This window comes from Solanum dulcamara, chromosome 9 (assembly GCF_947179165.1).
Source record: "Solanum dulcamara chromosome 9, daSolDulc1.2, whole genome shotgun sequence".
NCBI classification, from domain to species: Eukaryota; Viridiplantae; Streptophyta; class Magnoliopsida; order Solanales; family Solanaceae; genus Solanum; species Solanum dulcamara.
In genome coordinates this window covers 74,112,468-74,121,368 of record NC_077245.1, presented here as the reverse complement: position 1 = coordinate 74,121,368, position 8,901 = coordinate 74,112,468, and the positions used below count along the sequence as shown (strand labels likewise).

The following is an 8,901-nucleotide window of genomic DNA, read 5'->3' as shown; positions in this document are numbered from 1 at the left end:
ACTCACATAAAGGCCCATTTTAGAGACTTCTTAGCTCAACAACATCAATACATATAGAATCAAATAATTAAGGGACAAAACTCATTTAAACTTAACCCATACCAAGAACTCTATTTTTATGAACATCTAACCTCAAAGCAAGAGTAGGGCACATGGGTGGACTCAACCCATGTTTTGGATAGCCTTACATACCTTAGAATAGACTTTTGAAGAAACCTTGTTGTTGGGTCTTCAATGGAAAGATTGAAGTCTTGAAGCTCTTGGAACAATCTCTTGTTGGAAATAGAGAAGAAGAAGAAGAAGAAGAGAGAGAGAGAAGCTCCTAGGGCTTTTAGAGAGAGAGTGAGACTATAAAAATGTGTTCCCAAAAGACCAAGGGTAATACATATATAATTTGGGACAATTCCCAAATTGCCCCTTCTCAAAGTTCTGAAAAATAGGCAAAAATGCACCTGGCACGATAGTGGCGCGTCGCGCCATTGCAGCGCCAGGGTGATTACGCCTAAAACCTGCACATCTCGTAGTGGCGCGCCGCGCCAACGACCAAACTACTAAGGCATGTTTCTAGCGCGATAGTGGCGTGTCGCGCCCTTATAGCGTCAAGGCCAATATTTTCAGGGTTTTGGAAATTGGCTTGAAAAACCCTGCACACCTTTTAGTTGCGCGCCGCGCCAGAGCCCAAACTACTAAGGCATGTTTCTGGTGCGATAGTGGCGCGTCGCGCCACTGCAGCGCCAAGCCCAGTTTCCCAGCAATTGCAACCTAGGCCGGAAACTCTACTGTACTAGTTCATCTTAGGATCGTCATATCTTTCGATTCCAAACTCCAAAATTTACATTCTTGGTGGCGTTGTAAAGAAGACTCGACGACCATTAATTTAATAGGTCGTAGGCCACCCGAATCGTCATATATCAAAAGATAGGGTCGTTAGAAGTCAACCCCTCATGCGAACTCCTCCTCAAACTTAGCCACGACGAATCTTTTTGGTCTTAGCTCGGCCCTAGGGGTCCTTCGTGACCCCACATCACCTCCAACACTCCCCAATTACTCGGGGACTCATCTTAACTCAAGCACACACTTCTAAATAATTAGGTTTGACCCTGCACGAATATAAGAAAGGTCCGAATCCTAGGGAAGAATTTTGAGGGGCGTTACATTATCTCTCCCTTGGGATCATTCGTCCTCGAATGACGAGTAACCAAGAATGGACTCAGGGCGCAAATCAAAATCAAGAATTCAGTCATTCAATCAATCAAATTCTTAAACAATTATCAATCAAGACTCAAAATGCACAAATGAATTCAAGTCAAGGAAATAGACATTACCATCAACATTCTCCTCGGTAGGCACGAATAGATGTGGATATCTAGATTTCATGGCTTCCTCTGCTTCCCATGTGGCTTCCTCAACAAATTGGTTCCTCTATAGGACTTTGACTGAGGCGATCTCTTTGTTCCTCAATTTGCGAATTTGGTGATCAAGAATTTGGACTGGAACCTCTTCATAGGATAAGTTATCCTTAACTCCAATACTATCAATGGGGACTACCAACGAAGGATCGCCTAAGCACTTCTTCAACATCGAAATGTGGAATACCGGATGAATAGAAGCTAACTCCGAGGGTAACTCCAACTCATAGGCAACACTCCCAATCCGCCTCGAAATCTGGTAAGGACCAATATATCGAGGACTGAGCTTCCCTTTCCTTCCAAACCTCATGACACCCTTCATGGGTGACACTTTCAAATACACCCAATCACCCACCTCAAACTCTAAGTCTCTCCTCCTCACGTTGGTGTAAGATTTTTGGTGGCTTTGGGCTGTCTTTAGCCTATCTTGAATAATTCTCACTTTCTCCATGGCTTGGTGAACAAGGTCAGGCCCAATCAACTCGGCTTCACCAACTTCAAACCACCCAATGGGAGATCTACACCTCCTCCCATACAAAGCTTCATAAGGATCCATTTGAATGCTTGCATGATAGCTATTGTTGTACGCAAACTCTATGAGAGGTAAGTGATCATCCCAATTTCCCTTGAAGTCAAGCACGCATGCCCTCAACATATCTTCCAATGTCTGGATGGTGCACTCTGCTTGGCCATCTGTATGGGGATGGAAGGTTGTACTCAAGTTCACCTTCGAACCTAATCCCTTCTGAAAGAATTTCCAAAATTGGGAAGTGAATTGAGCTCCTCTATATGAGATGATAGACAAAGGGACCCCATACAGTCTGACAATCTCTTGAATGTACAACTTTGCATAATCCTCTACGGTGTTAGTAGCCTTAACCGCCAAGAAATGAGCTGATTTCGTCATTCTATCCACAATCACCCAAATGGAATCGTGTTGCTTTCGGGATCTTGGCAATCCTGTAATAAATTCCATGTTGATCATCTTCCACTTCCATTCTGGAATTTCTATGCTTTAGGCTAAACCATATGGCCTTTGATGCTCAACCTTCACCTGTTGGCAATTCGGGCACTTGGAAATGAATTCCGCAATATCTCTCTTCATCCCACTCCACCAATAGATTCCCCTCAAGTCATGGTACATTTTTGTGGAGCCTAGATGAATAGAGTATCTAGAACTATGCACTTCGGCCATAATCCTCTCTCGAACATCATCGACATCAGGTACACACAATCTACTTTGGTACCTCAACACACCATCTCCCCCTTTGGTGAAAACCATCACCCCTTGTTTGTGAACAACTTCCTTCAACCAGAGGAGGATGGGATCCTGATCTTATTTATCCTTTACCCCTGCTACAAGTGAGGATGTATCCCCATCTCAAACGTTTACTCCACCTTCATTATTCTCTTCGAGTCGAACTCCCAATCGGGCTAATCTATGTACCTCGTTCGCTAATTCCCTCCTTCCCTTCTCCACATGGGCATTGCTACTCATGGACAACCTGCTAAGAGCATCAACAACAACATTAGCTTTACCTGGATGGTAGAGGATGCTCATGTCGTAGTCCTTGAGTAGCTCGAGCCATCGCCTTTGCCTGAGTTCCTTCTGGCTGAAGACATATTGTAAGCTCTTGTGATCGGTGAATACGTCAACATGCACTCCATATAAGTAGTGGCGCCAGATTTTAAGCGCAAACACCACAGCTGCCAGCTCAAGGTCATGAGTTGGGTAATTTCGCTCATGAAACTTAAGCTGTCTCAAAGCATTGGCTATCACCTTCCCCCTTTGCATCAACATACATCCCAAGCCAATTCTGGATGCATCACAGTAGACCACGAAGCCCTCTGTTCCATTGGGCAATGCTAGAACAGGACCAATGGTTAGCTTGGCCTTCAATTTCTGGAAACTCTCCTCACAAGCATCGGACCATTGGAACTTAGCCTTCTTTTGAGTCAGCTTAGTCAATGGTGATGATATGGATGAGAATCCCTCTACAAACCTTCGATAATAGTCGGCCAAATCCAAGAAGCTTCTTATCTCCGTCGGGGATGTGGGTCTGGGCCAATTCTTCACCGCTTCAATCTTCTGAGCGTCAACCTGAATGCTATCTCCAGATACAATGTGGCCTAAGAAGGACACTGATGCAAGCAAAAATTCACATTTAGAGAACTTCGCATACAATACCTGGTCTCTCAAGGTTTGTAAAACGACTCTAAGATGATAAGCGTGATCCTCTTCATTCTTGGAGTAGACCAGAATATCATCTATGAATACAATCACAAACATATCAAGATACGGTTTAAACACCCGGTTCATGAGATCCATGAAAGCTGCGGGGGTATTTGTCAACCCAAAAAACATGACAAAAATTCAAAATGGCCATAACGAGTCCGAAAAGCAGTCTTCAGAATATCATATTCCCTCACCTTCAACTGATGGTAGTCGGATCTCAAGTCTATCTTTGAAAAACACGTGGCACCCTGAAGTTGATCAAATAAATCATCTATTCTGGGGAGAAGGTATTTGTTCTTTATGGTGACCTTATTCAGCTACCTGTAGTCAATACACATTCTAAGGGGCCCATCTTTCTTCCTCACAAATAGGACCGGAGCTCCCCATGGTGAGACACTCGGCCTAATGAACCCCTTATCTAACAAGTCCTTCAACTGCTCCTTCAACTTCTTCAACTCAGCTGGAGTCATTCTATAGGGAGGAATTGAGATAGGCTGGGTATCAGTAAGAACATCAATCCCAAAGTCGATCTTCCTATCAGAAGGGACTTCAGGCAGATCTTCAGGAAAAACATCCGGAAACTCATTGAGAATTGGAACCGACTCAAGGGATGGAGACTCAATACTATCATCTTTCACTCGGACAATGTGATAAACACACCCTTTTGAGATTAGCTTCCTAGCCCTAAGTTATGAAATAAACTTACCCTTAGGCATAACAGGACTACCCCTCCACTCTATGACAGCTTCGTTTGGGAACTTGAATTTGACAACCTGAGTTCTACAATCAATAGAGACATAACAGATATAAAGTCAGTCCATGCCAAGAATCATATCAAAATCGACCATGTCCAACTCAATTAGGTCGGTCAAAGTGTCCTTGTGATGGATTGACACAGTGCAACCTCTATAAACTCTTTCAGCTAAGACAGAATCACCGATAGGAGTAGCTACGCAAAAGGGCTCATGAAGATATTCAGGAGCTTTATCGAATTTACTAGCCACATAAGGGGTCACAAAAGATAGGATGGCACTCGGATCCATCAACACATAATAATCAAGAGAAGAGACTCGAATCATACCCGTCATGATGTTTGGAAAGTTCTTTTGATCTTGGCGACTACCCATGACATACAGGCGGTTTGTACCTCCACTCGTACCTGAAGTAGTGCCATTTTGATTACCCCTAGCTGGTGGTGCGGTGGTAGAATGCTGGACTCTATTTCCCCCTGTTGGGCACTCCCTCTGAAAATGGTCCATTTGGCCGCATTTATAACAACCAACTCTTCCCGCTCTGCATTCTCCCAAGTGGAGCCTACCACACTTGCCGTATGGTGGCTTCCCCCTCGAACCTTGACTTACACTGGTCTGGGATTGAGAACCCTGAGGTTTGAAATTCTGGCGACTCTGTCCTTGTTGGTCATACCTGTCCTGCAGCATGGGTGCACTTGCGGTAAATGAGGCATAATTGGGAGGCCTCTTCTGGAAGAAGGACCTGTTGCCCTTGTTTTGCCTCTGTTCATTCTCATGGCCCGTTGATTTTGCCTTCTTGCTCAGATTCTCCTTTCGGTCTTTTCTCTTCTCATCCTCCACCTGTTGAGCATACACCATTAGTCTCGAAATATCCATGTCCGAGATCAACAATACTGCTTTGCACTTCTTCTTCACATGCCTCCCTAATTTGGAGACGAATTTTCTCATCTTTGACCTCATATATGGGATCATTTTTGGAGCATACCTGGACAGCTGGATGAACTTCAGGCCATACTCCTTAACAGTCATACCCTCTTGTCTCAGATTCACAAATTCCTCCACTTTCGCTTCCCTCAACTCTTGGGGAAAGAAGTGGTCAAGAAAGGCTCTCTCAAATTCATCCCACATAGCAGGTTCAGCAACCTTACCTCTACCTTGCTCCCATTGGTTATACCAAATGTTTGCCACATCCTTGAGTTGATAAGACACCAACTCAACCCCCTCAATAAAGTTTTGAGGGTCTTCATCAACCTTAGAACCCGTGAATGCCGGCGGATTCATTCTCAGAAAGTCTCAAATTCTGGCGGCAGCAGATGGCTCTTGGGAACTAGAGCTAAGAGTCGGAGAACTCTGGTTACCATTTTGGGCAGCCATTAGTTGAGTGAGCATTGCAATCGCCCCTCTAAATTCTGCCTCTAATGTGGGTGCAGGCGGAGTAGCAGGCACTTGGAGCACCTCCGCATACCTCGCAGGTCGGCCTCTAGCCTTTGCCGGGCGTACCTCAGACTGGGGCATTTCTGCATTATCAGCATTCCTCTGGCTAGCAGTACGTTTTGGAGGCATTATCTGTAACGTATAAATGCACGAATTAGAAGGGAAGTTTCATAGAGTTTAACTCTATCGCACGAATTCAGAGTATGAAAGTGTCACAACCCAACCCCGTAGGCCGCGACTGGAGCCCGAGTTGGGCACCCAAATGTACCCTAATCCCAAATTAGCCATTTTAACCAAATAAATATAGGTAGTGATTATAAGAATTTTTAAATAGATCAAAAAAATAGATGTAGGCACGAAGGCTGATAAGCCATCACAAAACACACGAAACCCAAACTATATATACAAAACCCACAACGTAAAGCTGTTTACAGACCTCTACAAATGATAGCATAGTCATATGACGGGACAGGGCCCCGTCGTACCCCTGACCAACATATTCAAATATACAGAGATAAAGTCAGTACAAAAATACAAGCTCCGAATAAGGGAGCACTGTCAACGACGCAGCAAATATCCTAAACAGGTGGATCAGCAAATCGAACTTTGGTACCTGCGGGCATGTAACGCAGCCCCCCCGAAGAAAGGGGGTCAGTACGAAAAATGTACCGAATATGTAAAGCATGAACTGTAATAAATAAAATCATAATCTGAATAGTATGTGCAGAAAACAAAATAAATGTTCAAAATTTCAAAAAGCTTATCATAATCACAAATCATATATGCAAAGACATATGCCATATCCGACCCCATGTCATGGGACTCGCTGAACAAAACGTGGTCGCCCTCCCGTCATTGGCGCCACAGCACATCATAACACCAGAGTAGGGAATATCTCCGTAACAGATCATATCATATCAGATTGCCATATCAAATCAAATCATATCATATCATATATGTACATGGCACAGCATAATTCCATGGCATAACATACACTACAACCCATGTACATGTCATACCTGCCCCCTCACATCGGGGCACGGCGAAAAATGTAGAAAAGTACGCTTGATAATATATCCTGGCCCAGGCTCAGTGAAAGAGTGGTTACAGTATGCACGAGTAGAGTAGTGAGAGACTAAATGCAATTTAAAATACAAAATATTTATACAGACTCGATAGCATAATTTCGATAACAAATTATATATAAAAATACTTGAGTAATAATAATAGTGTAAGTCTTTTCAATGTCCCGATAGTCTATGTCAAAATAATTTTCTGAAATTGTTTCCATATTTCAGAATATATTATGGAACTTAACGGAATAATTAATCATATGATATTTGAAGAGTAGCAAAGAGTTTCTTTCAAATTCTACCTAACATGAGCCAAACAGAATAACAAAGAAAAATTTAGAATAGTGGGGCCCACCTCGGTCAAATGAGGTGGCGTATCTAAATTATGCGCGTTAAATATCATAACGTTATTTATAAGAGTTTCAAGGTAGTTGGGTCCTATTTGTGCAAATTCTAGAGGTTTAGACAATTTTTCAAAAATATTCATAAATACTTAATTCAATTCTACTGAATAGAAAAAGGTCAAATTTAGGTGTCGATTCCGAAGAGTAGAGTCATCCCCGAGGCTCGTATCCAAACCTATTACACCTAAGACATGCCAAGAGAAGAAAAGATAAAACTTTACATACCTTATCGGCTTTTCACGTTTGTCCAAATTCAACTCCCGTTTCCTTCAAAATCTACAATTGGTCACATTTACCAATTATTATTCACAAGACTTTAAGAATTCAATTCTACCAATATTTGTCTACAAAAATTTCGGCAGCATCTCTCTTATATATATGACAATCCCAAGATAACAACTCGGCCACGATATCAACAACCAAGCCAACAACAACACCGATACCATCAACAATCAATTTAAAATGCACCATAACATAAATTGATTTCTTTTCCAACTAATGCAATAACTTTCAACCCAACTTTGCATTTCCAAATAAATATGAATATTTCATGTTCATAACTAATTTAAACTCATTCAAACATAGGTGAAAAATATTCCAACTAAGCTATTCCATTATTCCTCAATTCCATATTTCACCCAAAAATTCCATAAATGCAACAAAACTATTACAATTCATTTTCTTTTTTCAACTTCATAATCAAATTTATTTCCTTCTTTCAACTTCATAATCAACAACAACAATCCATACTTTTAATAACTTACCTCCATATTCTTATAATATCATACTAAAATTACATAATTCCTACAACCCATTTTAATACCAACTAACAACTAACAAATTATACAAACTTAATTTTTTCCATTTCATCACCTAACCCATATTTCCAACTTCAATAAATTCATTCAACTTTCAATTCCAACATAAATTTTTTACCATAACTACTATTTCATAACTACTACTAAAATACTACACAAAAATTCAAGTCTTCTTGCCAACAATCTTACATACACATAACTTATTCATATGTCCAAATTCAACCATATAACTTTCATATTTCCATGGATTCTACACATCTCTACTTACTACAACATAAACAAACTTCATAACATAATGAAATTGGATTAATTCTTACCTTTTCCTTCCAACTTCTTCACTTCACCAAGACACCCAATTAACCAAACAAGGCTCCTATCTTCCAAAATAACTTCATCATGTTGTAGAGGATCCTTGAATTAGTAGGAATACTAGGAGAAAATAATTTTTGGGATGAAATTTCAAGGAGTAAAATTACTCCCTCCATAGCCGATTTTCTCTCTTTGATTTCTCTTCTTTCCTTTGCACTTCTCCTTTCTCAAATTGTGTAGAGAATTCTAGAAATTTATGATTGAAAGCCCCTCATGAGAAATTCCAATTTTGTCCCTAACCTTTTCTAATATTCCCAAGTTGAAATTCCAATTTTGCCCTTAACATTTTATAGTATTTCCACATGTGAAATTCTAATTTTGTCCTTAACCTTTTATGGTATTTTCACATGTGAAATTCCAATTTTGTCCTTAATCTTTTATGGTATTTCCACATGTAAAATTCCAA

At 41.0% G+C, this 8,901-nt stretch overlaps 1 long non-coding RNA gene across 1 annotated transcript; it reads right to left on the bottom strand.

The window, feature by feature from the left end:
- Nucleotides 1-6,275: 6,275 nt before the first annotated feature.
- Nucleotides 6,276-8,653, bottom strand: LOC129903912 (uncharacterized). Its single transcript, XR_008770315.1, has 3 exons — nt 8,444-8,653; nt 7,534-7,584; nt 6,276-6,444 (listed from the first exon to the last, which is right to left on the bottom strand). It is a non-coding gene; the product is annotated as an uncharacterized LOC129903912 (long non-coding RNA).
- Nucleotides 8,654-8,901: the final 248 nt, after the last annotated feature.